The sequence below is a fragment of the Hemitrygon akajei genome, chromosome 28 (assembly GCF_048418815.1).
Source record: "Hemitrygon akajei chromosome 28, sHemAka1.3, whole genome shotgun sequence".
In the NCBI taxonomy this organism is placed as follows: Eukaryota; Metazoa; Chordata; class Chondrichthyes; order Myliobatiformes; family Dasyatidae; genus Hemitrygon; species Hemitrygon akajei.
This window is the reverse complement of record NC_133151.1, coordinates 28,977,321-28,999,711: the sequence shown is the minus strand read 5'-3', so window position 1 is coordinate 28,999,711 and position 22,391 is coordinate 28,977,321. Positions and strand designations below refer to the sequence as shown.

At 44.6% G+C, this 22,391-nt stretch overlaps 1 protein-coding gene and 1 pseudogene across 2 annotated transcripts in view; one reads left to right on the top strand and one right to left on the bottom strand.

Annotated features, from left to right (window-relative positions):
* The window catches only part of LOC140717792 (uncharacterized), an 819,648-nt pseudogene that overhangs the window by 760,877 nt on the left and 36,380 nt on the right, over positions 1-22,391 (bottom strand).
* LOC140717791 (uncharacterized) overlaps positions 19,475-22,391 on the top strand; it is a 44,425-nt gene continuing 41,508 nt past the window's right edge. For both annotated transcript variants that reach the window (XR_012096610.1, XM_073031515.1), the window contains exon 1: positions 19,475-19,698. The gene's annotated coding sequence lies outside the window, so the exon portion shown is untranslated. The remainder of the gene's footprint in view (positions 19,699-22,391) is intronic.

The following is a 22,391-nucleotide window of genomic DNA, read 5'->3' as shown; positions in this document are numbered from 1 at the left end:
AGGACTGATATACAGCAAGGAACAATTCTAAACTGTCTCACGTGTCACAGGCTTATCCCGGCGTCTCAACGAGGCAATGAAAGGGCAAACATTGTGCGGAAAATTTCTTCATCTGGGATTTTCCACCTAGTTTTCAAATTTCACAAACAACAGTGTTGGAATGCTGGGTTTGAACCCTGGACTTCACACATGCGCTCCTCTACTGAGCTACGTCCCCAGTGGCAAATAAACGATGATGTCTTCTGTCTGAGATTCTGATCACAAAGGTTGGACGTTGAAAGATAGAAAATAGAAGTCGGAGTAGGCTATTCGGCTTTTCGAGACAATTCCGCCATTCATTTCGATCCTGGTCGCTCATCTAACCTCAGTTTCTCTTCCCGATCACTACGCAAGCCCTTTCATCCCTTCTGTATATGAAGATACGTCTGACCTCTCATCGATTTATTCTCATTGTGGGTAGCAGCGTCAGGGAGAAAAGGAGAGGGGACTGTCTGACGGTCCCACACCATTGACCTGCAAAATTGAAGGAATTTAAGGCAAAGAGCAGCAACAGGCTTTTTAAATCAGAGTATTAATTTAAAAGACCGACGTAACAGTGGATGAAGTAAATGTTTCACCAAACGCAAGACTGCACGTTAGTCCTGAATAAAAACAGGATTTTTTAGGAAATTCGCATTCACGTCAAATTAAGGACAAAATATTTCAATCAGAAATCACTTGTCAGATTCTTGCAGACTGAAACGGAATGGTCATTAAATACCCAAACTAACATTGTTCCCTGCAGTCGGGAATGCCGTCAACCGAGTCATGAGGATATGAGGTTGTGGATTTATTTAACTTGCACGATGACGTGAACATCGGGACTCCTGGGTCGGAAAATGATACAGAGAGACACATTGAGGTCAATAAATCACCCAGCTGCCTCAGAGGCCATTGAGGGTCTAGGTCTTGTGTTACACCCACCCGCCACCAGAGGGCATCGATGGGCTGGTAACCGCCGCAACACGTATTGGTTGCAGGACAAACAAGTCAAGTCACTTTTATTGCCTTTTCCCGCCTCAACATTACACTCTCCTCCTACTTTCTCCCATCAGGTGCATTAGCACCACATACTGTAATGGAATACGAAGGGAAGCTTGATGGGGATCAGATGCTACGTCCCAAATGTATTTTAACTAAAACGTTGAATAGGGTCCAACACGACATAACCGTCCCTGCCTCAGGTGCCAGTATATCCTGCAAGTTGGGCGCCACAGTTCCACCCATTACGTGCCTAAACAGCTTCCTACGTTCCAAATAATATCTGTGGCACATCATGATCACGTGCTTCACCCTCTCTGGGACATTACAAAAATCACGTGACACATTTCCCTGCTACCCAACAAATGCCAATGAGAAGTGCAAACCCGTATATCCGACAATTACTCTCATAAACCACACATCTTCCTTCCTATTCTTTCCCAAAAGGTACCACTCTTGGACTGATAGAAACAAACTATAATACCACCTCCCTGTGGAACTGTTATTCCAGACTGTCTGCTATTTCGAAACCCCAGGCAGCCTAGTACAACATTTGACTTCATGCTTTCGCATATGAACTGTAATATCTACCTCAGACTTTGCAAGTGTCTGTTTAGCTGTAACATCTGCCCTTTCATTACCCGACACACCCAGATGTGTAGGTGCCAATGAAAACTGTACACTCTGGTGAGTGTACTTAGCCCTTTCTCCTCTGAGCGACGAAGCCTGAGAAGTAACCTGATAGATATGTATACAATGATGAGGGGCATTGATCCTGTGGATAGCCAGAAGCTCCCCACCCCCCCCAGGGGTGAAATGGCTAACACGAGGGTGCATAGTTTTAAGGGGCTTGGAAATAAGTACTGGAGGGATGTCAGGGTTAAATTTTTAAGTGGTGGGTAAGTGGAATGCACTGCCGGCGGTGGTGGTAGAGGCGGATACAGTGGGGTCTTTTAGGAGCCTCTTGGAAATTCTTGGAAATTTCTAGAGTAGGTTACATGGTCTGGACAACATTTTGGGCCGAAAGGCCTGTAATGTGCTGTAAATTTCTATGTTCTGTATTCTGTGTTCTTCCCGCACACTTCAGAGCATATAGATCATAATAGACTTCCATCAACAGATCAGCTGTGGTCTTCTTAAAGACTTCGATTACAAACTCCACAGTGCCGAGGCAGTGTCTGGGCAGATAACAACTCTGTTTGACTTCTTCAACCCATTGCAGACTAATGATAATGGCCATAAGTTTTGTTGTATAGGTAACTCCTGGTACAGTACACAGTAAAAATGAGACAACTTTTTTCAAGACCATGGTGTTACATGACACAGTACAAAAACTAGACTGAACTACGTAATAAGCAACACAGAGAAAACTAAACAACTACTACACTAGACTACAGACCTACCCAAGACTGCATAAAGTACACAAAACAGTGCAGGCATTACAATAAATAATAATCAGGACATTAGGGAAGTAAAGTGTCAGTCCAGGCCTGGATATTGAGGAGTCTGATTGCTTGGGAGAAGAAACTGTTATAAAGTCTGGTCGTAAGAGTCCGAATGCTTCGGTGCCTCTTTCCAGATGGCAGAAGGGAAAAGAGTTTGTATGAGGGGTGCATGGGGTCCTTCATAATGCTGTTTGCTTAGCGGATGCAGCGTGTGCTGTAAATGTCCGTGATGGCGGGAGTAGAGACCCCGATGACCTTCTCAGCTGACCTCACTATCCGCTGCAGGGTCTTGCGATCCGAGATGGTGCAATTTCCGAACCAGGCAGGGATGCAGCTGCTCAGGATGCTCTCAATACAACCCCTGTAGAATGTGATGAGGATGGGGGATGGATGATGGACTTTACTCAGCCTTTGCGGAAAGTAGAGATGCTGCTGGACTTTCTTTGCTATGGAGCTGGTGTTGAGGGACCAGGTGAGATTCTCCGCCAGGTGAACACCAAGAAATTTGGTGCTCCTCTGCCGAGGAGCCGTCGATGTCAGCCGGAAGTGGTCGCTCCATTCTCTCCTGAAGTCAACAGCTATCTCTTTTGATTCGTTCACATTCAGATACAGGTTGCTGGCTCAGCAGCAGTCCGTTAGCCGCTGCACCTCCTCTCTGTAAGCTGAGTCGTTCTTGCTGATGAGACCCAGCACAGTCGTGTCATCGGCGAACTTGAAGATGTGGTTCAAGCTGTGTGTTGCAGCACAGTCGTGAGTCAGCAGAGTGAACAGCACTGGACGGAGAACACAGCCCGGGGGGGGGAGGCGTGCTCAGTGTGATGGTGTTGCTCCCGATCCGAACTGACTGAGGTCTCCCAGTCAGGAAGTCTAGGTTCCAGTGGCAAAGGGAGGTGTTCAGGCCCAATAGGCTCAGCTTTCCAATCAGTTTCTGAGGGATGATTGCGTCGAATGCTAAACTGAAGTCTATGAACAACTTCCGAAAGTATGTGTCTTTTATTTTGTCCAGGTGCGTTAGGGTCAGGTGGAGGGTGATGGCAATGGCGTCGTCTGTTGAGCGGTTGGGACAGTACGCACACTGCAGGGGGTTGAGTGAGGGAGGCAGCTGTGGATAAATATCCCTGAGCCCACCCGGTTACTAACTGGGTTTCTAGAACCATCTGTAAAGATAGGCAAAAAGGAAATAATACTGGCTGCATAAATGACAAGACGGCCTCTCACCACCACAAGAATTTGTTTATCCTCTAGTAATCTCAAATCTATTCCCACAGCTGGAAATGTTCATGATGGACCTCCTGGCTGGACCACTTGTCCAAAAATCCCCAAGACCATATTTCTACCCATATTCTGTAAGTGTCTGCAGAAAACATTTATCAGCTCTGCTGGTATATTCCCAACAAACCATTACAACAGAATTAGTCTGACGGTACGTCCTCACCCTATTAATCAAGTCCAGTTTGCAGGGTTCATTTTCTCCTCTCGGCATGTCGAGAAACATCTCGCCTTGTTTGACCTCCGATGCATCTCTAGCTGTAGTCGGGAATGCTCCACTACAGAGTCAAAGTGCACATGTCTGTAGAACATCCGACCTGTATAAAACTGAACGAGCTGCCTCTCTATAAATGAAACAACCTGTAGTAAAGGACAATAAATGTTCAACAGAACAGCCCTGGAAGAGCCACAGTCATGTCCAGTTAATGACCTGGTTACATTTATCCTCTAAACATTTTATATAAAACTTTACATATGTACAATGTCCTGTGTATGTTACTCAAAATGGCTTCTTTGGTTTGTTAAGAGTAGGAATGCTTCTTTGTCTGATAAGTGTTTCTCTCGCAGTTGTTTAGCTTTAGACTTGCTGATATGGGGATTGTATTCATTTGTTAACCAATGGGGAATGTTATTTCGTCTTGTGAGGCTGGAAGCTTTGGGGAGGGCGGGGGGTCGCGGGTTTTCGTGAGAGTCGGGAGGAAGACGCCGAGGAAGGTGGACGTGCGCTGCACTGCTTGGTTGAACACCGGGGGTGGTCCCAGGTGCGAAGACGTGGAGGTCGGAGGCAAGCGACGAGGGGTCGGATGGTTCAATGGTTGAGCTCCAACGATGTGCACTAAACTGACTGAACGTTGATAATTGGGCGCCTTTTGCTTTTTCTTTTCTTTCATATATATTGTATTGCCTAGTACTCTTTTAGTTTTGGTAAACTCTTTAAAATGTATTTCATAACGGTATCTGGTGTGAATTTGATACTGTGTGCGTGCGCGAGGCATAAACTTGATTCCCACAGCACCTGCGTCTATGGGAGGTGGGGGTGGTGTGTGGCTGGATCTCCTTTTCCCCTAGACATATACCAGCCTGTTGGTTAAGTGTTACACGTATGCTCTCCATATCAGCCTAAGCCCGATATATTTAAACACAGGAACACTGGACAGCAAACTCTCATACACTGTAAGGTGAATATAATCCGCACCATGTGTCCGAGTAAAACACACACATCCAAAATGCTGGTGGAACACAGCAGGCCAGGCAGCATCTATAAGGATAAGCACTATCCACTATCTTCCCTTTCAGTTAGTCCTGACGAAGGGTCCGGCCCTAAACGTCGACAGTGCTTCTCCTTATAGATGCTGCCCGGCCTGCTGTGTTCCATCAGCATTTTGTGTGTGCTGCTTGAATTTCCAGCATCTGCAGACTTCCTCGTGTTTGCTTTTGAAAAACACACTCATTTCGATTTAGACACAGAACATTTAAAACCCCGTCCAAAGGCCATTCTTCCATTGCTGTTAACACTGCTTGTTCAGACCTCACCACATAGACAGTATTGCAACCCCCTTTTCCACAGACCCCATGATCTGTACATAAAGACAAACTAAGCCCAGGCCCAACACCATTGATATATCATTAATCATCAGATTAATCAATATTGAACAAATAACACATTCCAGGCTGTGAGGCGTCTGTAAATTCTGATGACATTTCTTCACAATCCACCACCACTCTGAATGACTGGCCGAAAAGAAAAACAATACCCTGTTGTAAGACATACCACCAGTGCGAAGAGAGGGGTCCGAATAAACTGTCAATCAGAGCAGCTAATGGGAAACCTGCAAATGATACAAATAATTCATGAAAAATGCTCGACTGGGGGCGGGAGGGGAGTGGAGGGTATATGTGGGGAAAGCCTCATCTCCACACCGGGCCGAAGGAAAGGAAAATAACAAATATTTAAAAAGGGAAATAAAGAGCGAGATATAAAACCAAACAGACATATAAAATGGTCTACTGGACTGTCGATGGGAAGTAAGAAATAGACGCCGATTTGGGTAGAACCCTCATCAGGACAATGTTAATGCCAACGATTTGTAATATTAGCTGATGTCTCATTGAAATTTTTAATTAAGAACAGTGAGTCTATTGGGTTGTGTGGTAATTATTGACAGAAAATAAAGATATATTAGATTAACAAAGAGGTGTCAGGCACCAGCTTGCTAATATTTGGTTTCCCACACCGCTGGAGTACTGTGTGCAGTTCTGGGCGACACACTGTAGGAAGAACATGATTGCACTGTGATCTGTGACCTGGTGCTCTGGTCCCCCTCCCCCCGTCAATCCCAGGTAGCAGCAATGAACCTACCTGACAGTGTAGAACAGATTCACCGGGATGTTGTCCGGCATGTGGCCTTTCCGTGATGAGGTGAGACTGGATGGTTTGGCTTTGCTTTCCTCAGAATGAAGGAGAAGCTGAGGAGCTGAGAGGGCTCTGGGGCTCACTGGGTAAAAGCCAGGTCAGGCAATACTCTGCATTACGTCCGCTTGTCTCGCCTCAGCTCTGTCACATCGAATCAGCTCCAAGTCTGCTCCAGGAGTGGCCAAACATTGTCTCATTTCCCACTCTCCGGCCCGGACCCCATCGCCTCGATTCGGTCCGTATGCGCCACGCACACCCGTCTTGCAGCTTCAAAACTGCAGTTCTCACCGCAAAAATTCCAGTTCGTGTAGGCGGTTGAAAACTCAACTCCGAATGGCAAGCAACAGCCTATTGATTGCAGTGATCGTTTTGCTGAGAATGTGTGATTCGGAAAGGAGTTCGTGGTTTTGTCTGATACCGACAACTGATCGCTGTGCATCTCCAGCGCCATCATAAACCGGACTGTCCCCTCCCTGGTGCCAGCGTCAGGGACGTCTCCGAGCAGCTAGAGAAATCTCTCAAGGGGGTCAGTGTTTATTCAGCCGGAGGTGATGGTTCTCGTCGGTAACAATGGACAGGTAGAAAAGAGATGATGACCTGCACTGTGAATATAGAGAGTGTTATGCCCTCGGCCCCCTCCTTTGTGAGAATCGCAAGAGCCCTAGTCAAGGGGGGGTCAACTGACCCAAGAGAGAGAGACGTGCGGAAGACCACGTTCTCCCGAGAAGCAGAATAAAGGCGATATTGACTATTGTCTCATGAAGACCACCTGAAAAGCCCTCGGGCAAAGTGGGCTGGTTGAGAGAGAGATCGCATCACCTGCAACCTGATTGACACCTGCGATCCCGTGAAGAAGTATAAAGGAGGATCTGAGGGGGGGACAACCATCAGACGCACCAAGGAGACACCAAGGAAGCACGATACCGATTCCCGTGGGAGCGGGAAGCCATTTTGAAGGAAGCCACGTGCGTTAGATTCCAAATTTTGAATCTGTGGCTAGAACCAACGGAAGACCGCTTTTAAATAACAACGGGGAAGCCTGCTCCCCTGATTCCAAGGATTTGCTCTGTAAAGACAACGGGCAAGTGTTTATCCTTTCTCAGCCATCTCTCTCTCTCTCCACAACGTGAAACCCCGGCGGTTCCCAAAAGGGAAAAGCCTGCAAACTTCTGAGTGACTCTTTATATTTCAATTGGACTCAGTATTACCCCTAGACAACTATAGAGCTTATTTCTGATTGATTATTATTACACCGGTGTTTTAGATTGAGCTTTGACGATGTATATGATCTGAATGTTTTGTATTAACCATACGTTTGTGCCCCTTTTTGAATAAAACGTTTGAAAATAGTAGCATCCGACTCAGCTGATCCCGCTATCTTTGCTGGTAAGTTACCTGGTTACAAGGTTACGTAACAAGAGTTAGAGAAGAACTTAAAGAGCGGGACCTGAAGGGTTGTAATCTCCGGATGACTCCCGGTACCGTGTGGTAGTGGGGGTAGGAAGAGAAAGTTAGAGCAGATGAATGTGTGACCGAAGAGCTGGTGCAGGGGCAGAGGTTCAGGATTTTAGATCATAGATTCATAGCGCCATAGAAAAGTATAGCACAGAAACAGGTCATTCGGTCCATCTAATCTGTGCGAAATCCTTTAAACTGCCCACTCCTATCGACCTGCACTGGGAACATATCCCTCCATACTCCTACGATCCATGCACCTATCCAAACTTCTCTTAACAGTTGACATCAGACTTGCATGCATCACGTGTTGGCAGCTCGTTCCAGCACCCACATCGGAGTGAAGAATTTTCCCTTTGTGTTCTCATTAAACTTTATCACCAACCAGCCTCAGCCCATGATCTCCAGTTGGAGTCCCACCCAGCCTCCGAGGGAAAAGCGAGCTTGCATTGATCCGATAACTGGGACTCCTCTTGGTGCAAGGATGACATGTACAAGAGGGATAGTTTGCACCTTCACTGGAGGAGGGTCAGTATCATAAAGTTCATTACTGCTCCCCGCGAGGGTCGAAACGAGATTGACAGGGGGATGTGAACCAGAACACCAGTCACTGGATGGAGGGATTGAATCTAAGGTAGATGTCATGCTCAGTACTACTGTATGATGGATGGGCAGGAGCTCGGGGATATAAACGACAGGACAGATGGATTGAGATGTGTTCAGTTGAGTGTGAGAAGCATTAAGCGTGAGTCTACAAAATTAAGGACAGGTAATCAATCTGATGGGATTATGTTACGCAGCCTCATCTCCATCAGTCACAGAGACAGATTATAGGAGGAACAAAAACAGGGTTATCACTATCTGTGACTTCAGGATAATCTCTGTGGGTGTTGATTCGAAACGGGTTTAAGATGGTGATGGTGAATTTAAGCGATTTCTGCCTGATGGCTAATGAAACACGTAGTACATTTTTGTTAATTCAGCTTTTTCTGGCTAACGATTACTGCAAGTAATAATCTGTAATTTCCCTTAGGTCATTAAGGTAATTCGCAGTGGCAGAACGGAGGCAAGCTGAGGAGGCGGGCCGGTCGCCAAGAGAGAAACGGACTCAAGTTTCGATCAATTTCAGCGCCGTGCCAAAGGCCGAATCGAGGTGGTGACGCTTGGGCACCAGCGCATACCGATTCCACTGAACTCGATGTTTGGACGGAAACTTAATCGCCGTGTTGAATCGGGAATCAGATCGAGGCGACGAGGTCCAGGCCCTAGGGTGTATCGAGGCGATTAGACCCGACGTTTTGCCATCGATTGAGGTGCCGGACCAAACTGAAAATATCAGGGTGCCAAGGCCCTCATATCACGGTTCCCCAAGTTCACTCGGCTCTGCTTTGAACTGTGTGCTCGCTAGCGGAATTCAGTTCAGAATGGTGTTTGCTCGCGTTTGTGTTCTCTCTGACATTGGGTGATGACGGTCTTCCTGTTTCTATGCTTTGAGAGGGGGCGTCCCTGTTTTTGTGGCTGCTCGTTAGGAGAGGATTCTCGAGGTTGCATAATGTATACATACTTGTACTGAGATACCGAACCCTTGAATTATTGTACAATAGAAAGGAATTCATCCCCACTAACTGCTCAGCCCTCACACAGAATTCCTCCTGTGGGGAATAGTCCATCACCTTTGTCAAATGTAGGAAAGCTGCAACAGTAACACAGGATCATTAGATGGGCTTGAATCAAGTGAGTGAACAGATGGAAACAGTAGCTGCCTCGGGCCGGGCTGGATCCCATGAGTCAATAGGGAAAGAGCGTGCCTCATGATGGATTGAATCCTATTGCCTCATGATGGATAGAGAGTCCCTTGCGCGATATTCGATTCCATGATGCACGAAATAAGCGATTCCGTGAGAAAGTGAATTCTGAAGAATGAGTAAGTGCCTTGATTGTGTGTCTGAATGGTCACGTGAGAGTCTCTGTCCTGGACACTTGAGAAAACTCCGGTGGCGTGTGTTATGGAGCAGAAAATATGAAATATATTGAGAAGTGGGTGGAATGGAAGAAGAGCGTGCTTGCAGAAGTTTAGATGTAAGGAGAGAAATGGGAGAAAACGTTTAAGTGTCCTGTGATTGTTCACTGGAAGAGTGAAATGCGAAAATAGTTGGTTGATTCTCGCAGTAAGAGCAGAGAATGCGAACTAAAGTTGGAGAATGAAAAGGCACAGAAAGAACAGTCTACCGCAGTGTCTAACAAGAAACACCTGGCCCCAGAGACTGAGGAGGAAATGATGTCTATAATTCTCTGTATCTCTGCCTCCCCCAGGCACAGTTACAACAAAACTCACCCAAGTAGTATCACTGAGTACTTGATGAGGCTGGTGTAAACCACAGTCAGAGGCTCTCAATAGCACTGTGTGAGAATGAGCGATAAGGTGACTTTCATGCACTCTCAACTAATATGGTATGTTACAATGCGGTATTTCCTTCACACTCAATGTTAACATGAGATACACAATATTGCAAAAAGGAAGCAAATGAATGAATGAATTTGTAAAGTACGCTTACAAGGTATTTCAGAGGTACACTGATTTACTCTAAAGTAATGAATGTTATTGTAAATGGGTCACAGGCCCGGTTCGGGAAAAAGTAGAATATTAATTGTTCGAGATGAAAAGAGGTAGGTAAAATTCTGTCATGTTTATAATAATTCCACATGAAATCAAGTGATTCAAAATGTTAAGGGAATGCATAATATTTGCGTGGATTGCGGACTCCCTGGACCGCTCTACCATTGTCTCTCATTAACATCGACCGTTGTATGAACATATTGTGACAACTTCCATATACAATTGGAATGTTATTTTAACTTGTATTGTTTTCTATTTAATAAAAACAACAGTGATCACATTGTTGCTGATCATTACTAGATTAAATTATATTTACAATTTCCTTCTCAATTTAGTTTCAACTTTACCTGCTTTACCAGCATTTGAGTTGTCACCGACTTGTGACTGGTACTATTTCTGTTTTGAAGAATGTATAGCGTTATTTAGCCCCCGAAAAAATTAAATACATAAATAAATAAACAAACAAACCATTCCAAATGTATGGATTGTACAGTTCCTTTATTCACTTCATCAAACATGGGGATGTTGGTAATGGACACGGTAGGGGTAAAAGATTGAGACGTCAGTGAAAGGTACACTTTGTTTATGGACAGCCTGGCTACTGAGCTCACAGATGCCCTCAGTGCCAAGGCAGGTGTGGTAAAGCTCATTTTCAGTCTCGACTACCACTACCACCACTGACTGCAAAGTTTGCTTTAAATAATCTTATCTTAAACTGTACTGTAGATTTTGTGCAATTATATAATTCTGCCCGTTGTAAAATGCCTCCTGAGCCCATGTGTCAATTTTTGGCCCTGACGGCTTCTTCTCCCGATGTGATACTGGGAAAATGTCAGTGGATACCTCATGTCAAAGATGAGGCGACACAGCTCCTGTTCCACTCAAAGAACATGACCCTTAGTTATGAAAACATGTTGTTACTAAACGGTCAGGTTGTTGAGTGTGCTGTAGGGGACCCATTCATTAGGAAGGTGGGTTAACAGTGTAGTCTCTACCCCTCAATTGTACTGAGTTTGATTCTGTTTTCCACTTCGATAACATGATCAGAGCTGTGAAGGCAGCACTGGCCAGAGAAATTACACTTGTCAATGGACCGATGGCATTAAACTGCTCATAATGGACTGCATACATCCTCTGCTCTGAAGATGCTTCATGAGGATAAGGGTGAAGTCTGTTATTGCAATTACGGAGTAATTGGATCAGATTTAGGAAACAGTCAGTACCTCAGTCTCCTGCAGAATCATCGACCGATGCTGACATGACGGCTATATAAAGAGTTTTTTCCCCAGATTTTTTTTCCGTTTTATAAAGAGTAAAAGAGAGGTGATATTGGACCACAGGAAAATTATTCTGGAGCGTTAGTAATGGGGGACAAAGAAAAAGCAGAAGAACTTCATGGCTACTTTGCTTGTTTCTTCACTGCGAAAGACACCAGCAGTGTGCTGGAAGTCTGTGACCGTCACGGGACAGGAGTGACTGCCATTGCTAGTACAAAGGAAAAAGTGCCAGGCAAACTCAAAGGCCTTAAGGTGGATATATCACCTGGGACTGATGGAGGACATCCCAGAGTCCTGAGAGAGGTTCTCAACCGATGTCGGATGCATTGGCAATGATCTTTCAAGAATCGTTTGATTCTGGCGTGGTCCCAGAGGAATGGAGCATTGGGAATGTCACTCCACTCTTTAATAAAGGTGGAAGGCAAAAGAAAGGGAACTATAGCCCAGTTAGCCTAACTTCAGTGGTTGGGAGAGTGTTGGAGTCTATTATTAAGGATGAGGTTCCGAGGTACTTGGAGACCAATGATAAAATAATTCAAAGTCTGCCTGGGGAAATCTTGCCTGACAAATCTGTTAGAATTCTTCGAGGAAGTAACAAGCAGGATAGACAAAGGAGAGGCAGTGGATGTCATTTACCTAGAATTTCAGAAGGTGTTTTATAAGGTGCCACACATGAGGCTCCTTATCAAGATAAAGTCCTATGGCATTACAGGAAAGATACGAGCATGGATAGAGGAATGGCTGACAGGCAGGAGGCAATGTGGGAATAAAACGGGTCGTTTCTGGTTGGCTGCTTGTGACTAGTGGTGTTCAGTCAGTATTGAAACTGCTGCTTTTCACATAGTTTGTCAATGATTTAGATAATGGAATTGATGGCTTCGTTTGCGGATGATATGAAGATAGGTGGAGGGGTTTGATAATGCTGAGGAAACAATGCGATTGTAGTAGGAATGAGACAAATTAGAAGAATAGACAGAAAGTGGCAGGTGGAATACAGTGTTGCGAAATGTATATACAACACCTCACACTTGTCTGCATTAAATTCCATCCGCCAATACAAAGATGCAAAGTACTTATTTAGTATCTCACCCACTTACTTTGGCTTCTGGCAGAAATTCCCTCCTTTGTTACTGAGAGGTCCTACCTACTCTATGGCAACCATCCTGTTTCAAAAGTATATAAAAATGCCATTGAATGTTCTTAATCTCACTCATGACATTTCATGCTCCCTTTCTTGGAATATGGAACAAACAAAAGAGTGCAGCACTGGAAAGGCCATTCGGCCCATGATATTGATGACAATTCCTACTAAATGTCTTTCAGTTTATCATCCATATCCCTCCAGTCAGTTCATCTTCACCTCTCTCTGATTTCTCAATACCACTGCCTCCATCTCTGGAGACAGACTGTCTAGTGATACCTTTCTATAAACCTACTGACTCTCACAGCTATCTTGACTATTGCTCTTCCCAGCCTGTCCTCTGTACAAATATCGTCCCTTTCATAAGTATCCATCACATCTGTTCCCATGATGAAGCTTTCCTTGCTGGAATATCCGCAATGTCTTCCTTCTTCAAATAACGAGGTTTCCCTTCCTCTCTCATTTCTGCTGCTCTCACCCTCTTATATCCCCTCCATTTCTCAGACATTTGCCCTTACTCCATTTTCTCACTGTCATAACACGGTTACAGTTCCCCTTGTCCTTACTTACCACCTCCCGTGTGCTTCTGTCCAGCACAACGTTTTACATAATGTCCACCATCTTCAAAGGGATTCCAGCACTAAACACATCCTTCTACCCACCCCACTCTCCACTTTCAGCCGGGATCACTCTCTCCGTGATTCCCTTGTCCATCCATCCCTCCCCACTGATCTTACTGCTGGCTCATCCCTGTAATCGGAACATGTGCTACACCTGCCCCTGCACCACCATTCAGAAACCCAAATAGTCCGCCGAGGAGAAGCAAAACTTCACCTGCAAACCTGTTGAGATCATCACCTCTATCTGGGCAACACACACAAAATGCTGCAGGGACTCAGCAGGCCAGGCAGACTCTATGGAAAAGAGTACAGTCAACGTTTCGGGCCGAGTCCCTTGTGCAGGACTGAAGAAAAAAAGATGAAGAGTCAGAGTTAGAAGGTGAGGGTAGAGGGGAAGAAACACAAGGTGATGGGTGAAACTGTGAGAAGGGGCGGTGAAGTAAAGAGCTGGGAGGTTGATTGGTGATGTGATACTGGGCTAGAGAGGGGGAATCTAGTAGAAGAGGACAGAAAGCCATGGAAGAAAGAAAACAGGGACGAAAACCAGAGGGAGGTGATAGGCAGGTAGGAAGATAATCTGAGATGGAAACGGGAATGAAGAATGGTGAAGGAGGCATGGGACATCACCGGAAGTTAGAGAAATTGAAGTTCATGTCATCAGATTGTTGGAATATAACGTGTTGCTCCTTCAACCTGAGTGTGGCCTCATCGCAACAGTGGAGGAGGCCGTGGATTAACATGTTAATTGACTGTATCTAGTGCTCACTGTGTGGCCTCCTCCACTCTTGACAATGGATTCCATTGATTCATGACCCTCTGGCTGAAAAAAATGTCCTCTCATCTCTGTTCTGAGGACACATCCTTCTATTCTGACTATTTGCTATCTGGTGCTGGACTAACACACGACAGGAAACATCCTCTCCACGTTCACTCAAGTGGTTATAATGTGACTCTCTCCTCACTCTTCTAAACTCCAGCAAGTACAGGCCGAGAGGCATCAAATGCTCCTCATATGTTAACCCTTTCATTCCCGGTGTCATTCTTGTGAACCTGCTCTGGACCCTCTCTAATGCAAGCACATCATTCCTTGGATAAAGGGGCCCAGCATTGCTCACAATACTCCTTGCGGACTGACAAATGTCAGCGTGGACAAGTTGGCCCTGTTTTCACATTTCTGTGAAAAAGTAACTCACTTCCATTCTGATATTTTGCTGAATTTAATGTAATCTTCTCTCTCAGATGTAATTTCTATTTCCCTTCCACAGTGAAGACGTTGCATTCAAAGTCAACAACATCTCCTCCACAATCACCATCAGCACTGGTGTACCACAAGGCTGTGTGCTTTGTCCACTACTCCACTCACTTTATACCTGTGATTGTGTGGCTAAGTACAACTCCAATGCCATATTTAAGTGTGCAGATGACACCACTGTTGTTGGATGAATCAAAGGTTTTGACACATTTGCCCCAGGAGGGAGATGAACGATCTGGTTGAGTGATGCCACAACGACAACCTCTCACTCAATATCAGCAAAACCGAGGAGCTGATCACTGAAGACGGGGGAGGAAACCGGAGATCCATGAGCCAGTCATCATCATTGACTGGAGGTGGAGAGAGTCAGTAACATTAAATTTCTCACCATTATCATTTCAGAGGGTCTGTCCTGGGACTAGCAGCAAGTGCCAATTTAAAGAAGGCAGTGACTCTACCTGCGTATAGTCAGCATGACATCTAAAACTTTGACATATATAGATACACAGTGGAGAATAACCTGACTGGTTTCATTGAGGCCTGATATGGAAACACAATGATCAGGAATGGAAAGGAAAGGTCTACAAGAACTGTGTGGAGATGTCAGGGGCAAATTTTTTCAGAGAGCGTGGTGAATGTGTGGAATGGGCTGCCGGGCAAGGTGGTGGAGACGGATACAATGGAGTCTTTTAAGAGACTCCTGGATAGGTACACGGGGCTTAGAAACATACAGGGCTATGGGTAACGTCAGGTAATTTCCAAAAGAAGTACGGGTTTGGCAGGGCATCGTGGACTGAGGGGCCTGTCTTGTGCTGTAGTTTTTCTATGCTTCTAACTTGTGGATGCATCCCAGTTCGTCACAGGTAAAGCCCTCCCCATCATTCAGTACATTTACAAGATGCACTTCTACAAGTAAACTGCATCCATCATCAACAACATCCTTCATCCACCTCATGCTCTCTTCACACAGCTGCCATCGGGAAGGATGTACAGGAGCCTTAGGTCCTACACCACCAGCACCAGGAAGAGTTATTACCCTACAGCAGTCATGGTCTTGAAATGACACAGGTATCTTCACAGAACTGATTCCATAACCTGCAGACTCACTTTCAAGTATTCTACAATTGAATTTCACAGTAAAAAAATATTATTTGCATGATCTGTCTTTTGCACATTGATTGTCTGTCAGTCTTTGCTGTTTATAGTTTTCATAAATTCCATTGTATTTATTTTCCTGTAAATACCTGAAAAAAAGAGAATCTGCAAGTAGTACTCTATTGTGCCAGAGGTCCCAACACATTAGACCTCTATTACACTACGATAAGGAATGCCTATTGTTTGCTCCCGAGACCGCATTTTGTTAAGTCAGATAATTTGACTGTACTCGTCCTACCTGCATACAGACAGATCTTAAAGATCAAGGCTCCGGAGATCAAGCTTGTGTGAGTGGCATAACAACAACAACCTCTCACTCAGTGTCAGTAAGACCAAGGGACAGATTGTTGACTTCAGGAGAGGGAAACCAGACATCCATGAGCCAGTAATCATTGGACAATCAGAAGTGAAGAGAGTCAATAACTTTAAATTCCAGTGTGTCACTGTCAGAGGATCTGTCCTGGACGCATCATATAAATATTATTGTGAAGAAAGCACGACTGCACCTTTACTTCCTCAGGGATCTCAGAGATTCAGCATGTCATCGAAAACTTTGCCAAACTTCTATAAGTCTGAGGTGGAAAGTGTGCTGACTGGTTGCATTACTGCCTTGTATAGGATCATCAATGCCTTTGAGTGGAAAATTCTACAAAAAGTAGTGGATTCAGCTCAGATACATCACGGCTAAAACATTCATAACAACTGAGCACATCTACATGAAACATAGCCACAGAAAAGCAACGTCCATCATCAAAAATCCTCACCACCCAGGCAATGCTCTTTTCTCACTGGTGTCATCAGGTAGAAGGTACAGGTACCTCAGGACTCGCGCCACCAGGTTCAAGAACAGTTACTAACCTTCAAACATCATGGGCCTGAAGAAAAGGCGATAGCTGCACGAATGTCAGGACTCATTTTGGGATCCTGTTATATTGTTATTTCATGCTCATTATTTATTGCTATTTATTTTTCTGCATTTGCACTATTTGTTTACAGTTTATAGTTCCTGATATTTTTTCAGTTCACAGTTACTGTTCTATAGATTTGCAAAGGAGGCCTGCCGAAAATGAATCTCAGAGCTGAATGAGGTGACGTGTATGCACTGTGAGAATAAAATTCACTTTGAACTTTGAACTATATGGTGAAATATGCACACTGTGATAACAAATGTGAAATGAAACTGGTCAGGTGTCAGATCTCTCAGTGGGACAGCATTTTGGAGATAGTGATCATAATTCTATCTCCTTTACAATAGTGTTGGAGTGAGATAGGAAGAGACAAGTTAGAAAAGTGTTTAATTGGAGTAAGGGAAATATGTGGCTGTCAGGCAGGAAATTGGAAGCTTATATTGGAAAGAGATGTTCTCAGGGAAGACTACAGAAGAAATGTGGCAAATGTTCAGGGGATATTTGTGTAGAGTTCTTCATAGGTACGTTCCAATTAGACAGGGAAGTTATGGTAGGGTACAGGAACCATGGTGTACAAACGCTGTAATAAATCTAGTCAAGAAGAAATGAAAAGCTTACAAAAGGTTCAGAAAGCTAAGTAATGTTAGAGATCTAGAAGATTATAAGGCTGACAGGAAGGAGCTTAAGATGGAAATTAGGAGAGCCAGAAGGGGCCATGAGAAGGCCTTGGTGGTCAGGATTAAGGAAAACCCCAAGGCATTCTACAAGTATGTGAAGAACAAGAGGATAAGAGGTGAAAGAATAGGACCTATCAAGTGCGACAGTGGGGAAGTGTGTATGGAACTAGAGGAAGTACAAGAGGTACCTAATGAATATTTTACTTCAGCATTCACTATGGAACAGGATCTTGGTGATTGTAGTGATGACTTGCAGCAGACTAATTAGCTTGAGCATTGTTGATTTTAAGAAAGAGGATGTGCTGGAGCTTTTGGAAAGCATCAAGTTGGATAAGTTATCAGGACCAAATGAGATGTACCCCAGGCTACCGTGGGAGGTAAGGCAGGAGATTGCTGAGCCTCTGGCGATGATCTTTTCCTCATCAATGGGGTCGGGACAGATTCCGGAGGGTTGGAGGGTTGCAGATGTTGTTCCTTTCTTCGAGAAAGAGAGTAGATATAGCCCAAGAAATTATAGACCAGTGAGTCTTACCTCAGTGGTTGGTAAGTTGATGGAGAAGATACAGAGACATAGGAATTATGAACATTTGGAAAGATATAATATGGTTAGGAATAATCAGCATGGCTTTGTGAAGGGCAATGCGTGCCTTAGGAGGCTGATTGTATTTTTTGAGGATGTGACTAAACACATCGATGAAGGATGAGCAGTAGATATGTGTATATAGATTTCAGCAGGGTATTTGATAAGGTCCCCATGCAAGGCTTATTGAGAAACTAAGGAGGTTCTGTGGATCTAGAACTGGCTTGCCCACAGAAGAGTGGTTGTAGACTGGTTAAATTCTGCATGGAGGTCGATGATCAGTGTTGTGCCTCAGGGATCTGTTCTGGGACACATACTCTTTGTGATTTTTATAAATGACCCAGATGCAGAAGTGGAGGGATGATTTAGTGACTTTGCTGATAACACAAAGGTTGGAGGTATTGTGGACAGTGTGGAGGGCTGTCAGAGTTTACAGCAGGACATTGATAGGATGCAAAACTGGCCTGAGAAGTGGCAGATGAAGTTCAACCGAAATAAATGTGAAGTGGTTCACTTTGGTAGGTCAAATATGATGGCAGAATATAGTATTAATGGTAAGACTCTTGGCAGTGCGGAGGATCAGATGGATCTTGGGGTCTGAGTACATAAGACACTCAAAGCAGCTGCGCAGGTTCACTCTGTGGTTAAGAAGCCGTTCGGTGTATTGGCCTTCATCAACTGTGGAATTGAATTTAGGAGCCAAGAGGTAATGTTGCAGCTATATAGGACTCTGGTCAGACCCCACTTGGAGCACTGTGCTCAGTTCTGGTCGTCTCACTACAGGAAGGATGTACATGCTATAGAAAAGGTGCAGATGAGATTTACAAGGATGTTGCCTGGATTGAGGAGCATGCCTTATGAGAATAGGTTGAGTGAACTCAGCCTTTTCTCCTTGGAGCGACGGAGGATCAGAGATGACCTGATAGAGGTGTTTAAGATGATGAGAGGCATTGATCGTGTGGATAGTCAGAGGCTTTTTCCCAGGGCTGAAATGGCTGCCACAAGAGGACACAGGTTTTAGATGCTGGGGAGTAGGTACAGAGGAGATGTTAGTGATAAGTTTTTTACTCAGAGTGGTAAGTGCGTGGAATGGGCTGCTGGAACGGTGGTGGAGGCGATACGATAGTCTTTTAAGAGACTTTTCGATAGGTACATGGAGCTTCGAAAAATAGAGGGCTATGGGTAAGCCTAGTAATTTCTAAGGTAGGGACATGTTCGGCATAACTTTATGGGCTGAAGGGGCTGTATTGCGCTGTAGGTTTTCTATGTTTCTGTTAACTTAGTTTGGATTCAAATTTTGGCTTTAACAATATTTTTTTGGAACGTTCTTTTCATGAAGGGTTCGGTAATCTAGTTACAAAGTATTTTTACCCCAATTTATAAAAGATTATCTACACAAAAATATAGAAAATACAAATATGAAATATTTATATGACCGAAGAGTCAAATTAAAATTACTGTCTATAACACACTCAATTCCCGTGAGTGAGGGTGGTGTCACCGTTCCCGGAAAATCCCTCCTGTCCACACTCTGTTACAATGCTCGCAATTTCTCAGCGTCTCGACTGATTGACAGCACTCTTTGCCCCGCCTCCTGGGCTTGTGATTCAACGTCACGTGATACCGTGTTTCGGTTTGCCGATCTGTGACGAGCTGACGTCATATCGGTCCCAGCGTCACCGACGTCGTTCCCTAAGGAACGGTCCGGGGCTGGCGGTTGGTCCGGGATGGTTGTCGCTGGGTTGTAGTAAAGTGGAATCGGTCTCTACTTTGGGTTTCGGCTCCACGGTGGGAATCGGCCTCTCCTCTTCCTGCCCACGGAACAGTGAGTGTCTGTCACCTCCTCACTGCACCGGCTCTCTGCCTCAGGTACAATATTTAAACCATATTTGCACAGTTACATGGATAGGAAAGGTTGAGAGGGACACGGGCCTAATGCAGGTGGATGGAATGAGTTCAGGTCGACAACTTGGTCGGCGTGGGTGAGTTTTACCGAAGGGACGGTTTCAGTTCTGTATAAATCACTGACTCTATTCTGGGCGGTTCAACCAGGGCAAGCTGTACACAGTGAATGACAGGTTCCTGAGAAGTTTTAATGAACAGAGACTTCGTGGGTTTCTGCCCCCATACCTCCTCCGGCAGCTGATTTAGGATAGCAGCTATTCTCCGTGTGAAATATGTATCCTTCAGATCCCCTTTAAATCTGTCTTTAAACAGTTTTGTCTAATTCCAATGAGAGGCAGTTCTTTGGCTGATAAGGCAAGTAGAACACACAACCCTGCCAACCTGTGATGCCACATACAGGTCAATGCGGTCATCAGGTTGGAGGCTACCCAACCGGTATATAAGGTGTTGTTCCTCCAACATGAGTTTGGATTCATTTTGACAATAGAGGAGACCATGGATAGACATATCAGAATGGGAATGGGACGTGTCACCTTTCCAGCTCTTAGCTTCATCCCACCCCCTCCGGTCTTCTCCTATCATTTTGCATTTCCCCCTACCCCCACTACTTTCAAATCTCTTACTATCTTTCCTTTTGGTTCGTCCTGACGAAGGGTCTCAGCCCGAAACGTTAACAGCGCTTCTCCCTATAGATGCTGCCTGGCCTGCTGTGTTCCACCAGCATTTTGTGTGTGTTGTTGTTTAAAAATCCATTGTCCTGGGTTCTGAGTGTTTTAGGTAAGTCCATCCTGAAGTTCTGTGTTTTAGGTTCCCACTGAGCTTTCACAGTCAATGTTTTCTGCATGTCTACACTGACCATCAAGAATCTGTCTGCACTAACTCAGCACTTGGTCTATCTCCTACCCTGCACTGATGATTTAAATGCTCAATCAGATGGTCCTGCACCACCCCCACAGGCAGTGTGTTCCAGATTGTAACCTCCTTCATTTTTCCAGCTGGTCCACATCCCACATCAAGATTTGCTAGCCACCTTTGCTGTCCATCATGCCACTAATCTTGGTGTCATCTGCAAACTTGCTGAACCAGTTTACCACATTCTCATCCAGATCGTTCATACAGATGGAAAACAACAATAGACCCAGCATCGGGGAGTTAAACCAGGGCAGGATGAACACAGTAATGACAGGTTCCTGGGAAGTGTTCATGAACAGAGACTTTGTGTGTTTTTGCCTCCACCACCTCCTCTGGCAGCTCATTCAGGATACCAGGTATTCTCTGTGTCAAATATTTAACTTTCAGATCCCCTTAAAACCACCCCCCTCACTTTACAACAATTCCCTTTAGCTTTAGGCAGCCACACCATGGGAAACAGTCTCTGTCTCTCTAAACCTTGTATGCCTCACATATTTTATCCACCTCCATCAGCTCACCCGTTCAACCTCCACCCTGTCACGTCAAAACTATTCTGTGCTGTTTCAGGATGGAGAAAACGGTTCCTTCCCTAGAAGACCCTGGGGACTAAATAGTTTCTGCCTACCCATCCCTAGAAGATATCCCATTGATCCATGAAACCTGCACTCTGCCCTCTGCACCAGCTCCTCAGCCACACATTCATCAGTGGTATCTCTCTATACTCCCTGCACTAACAAGTGTCACTGGGAGTAATATAGAGCTTACTAATTTTTACTTTCTGTCTTATTTCTTTAAATTCACTGCACAGGACCACATCCCTCCTCCTCCCTATGTTGCTATTACCAACATGCACCGTCCACCATGATGTCCGGCTCCTCAACCTTCCCTTTGAAATGTCCTGCAGCTGCTCCTAGACCATCGGACCATAAGACACAGGAGCAGAATTAGATCATTTGGCCCATCTCATCTGCTGCCCCATTCTGCAAGGAATAAGAGATCATGACAGATTTTTAAACCCTCTGAAACACTTTTATCCGGGAATTTGTTAATTTAGCATTAGCAGTTCAATGAAGTACATGATAATATAGAAATAAATTACAGTATGTGTGTATATATGGATATGTATATGTATATTAAGTAGAATAAAATAGAGCAAAGCTGAAATAATATATTATAAATAATATATATAGAATACATCTACAGCAGCTTTTGGGTGTTTTAAAGTGACAAACCAAATATCTTCAAACTCCTGATGAAATATATCTGCTGTCTTGCCTTTTTTATACTGTAGCTGCATCAATAGATCCTCAGAGATATTGACACCCAGGAACTTGAAATTGTTCACTGTCCATTTCTGATCCCTCTATGAGGGTTGGTTCGTGTTCCCTCGTCTTACCCTTCCTTCAATCAGCTATTTTGTCTCACTGACATTAAGCACAAGGTTGTTGCTGCGACACCACTCAACTAGCTGGTATATCCCACTCCTGTATGTCCAATCATCTCCATCTGAGATTCTACCAACAATGGTTGTATGAGGCATATTTATAGATTGCATTTGAGCTATATTTAGTCACATAGTCATGGGTATAGAGGGAGTAGAGCAGTTGGCTAACTGCACATTCTTGAGGTGCATCAGGGCCAGTGTTATTCCTCAGCAAAGAGGAGATATTTGAATTTGAATTGACTTTATTTCTTGCATCTTTCACGTACATGAGGAGTAAAAATCTACGTTATGTCTCCATCTA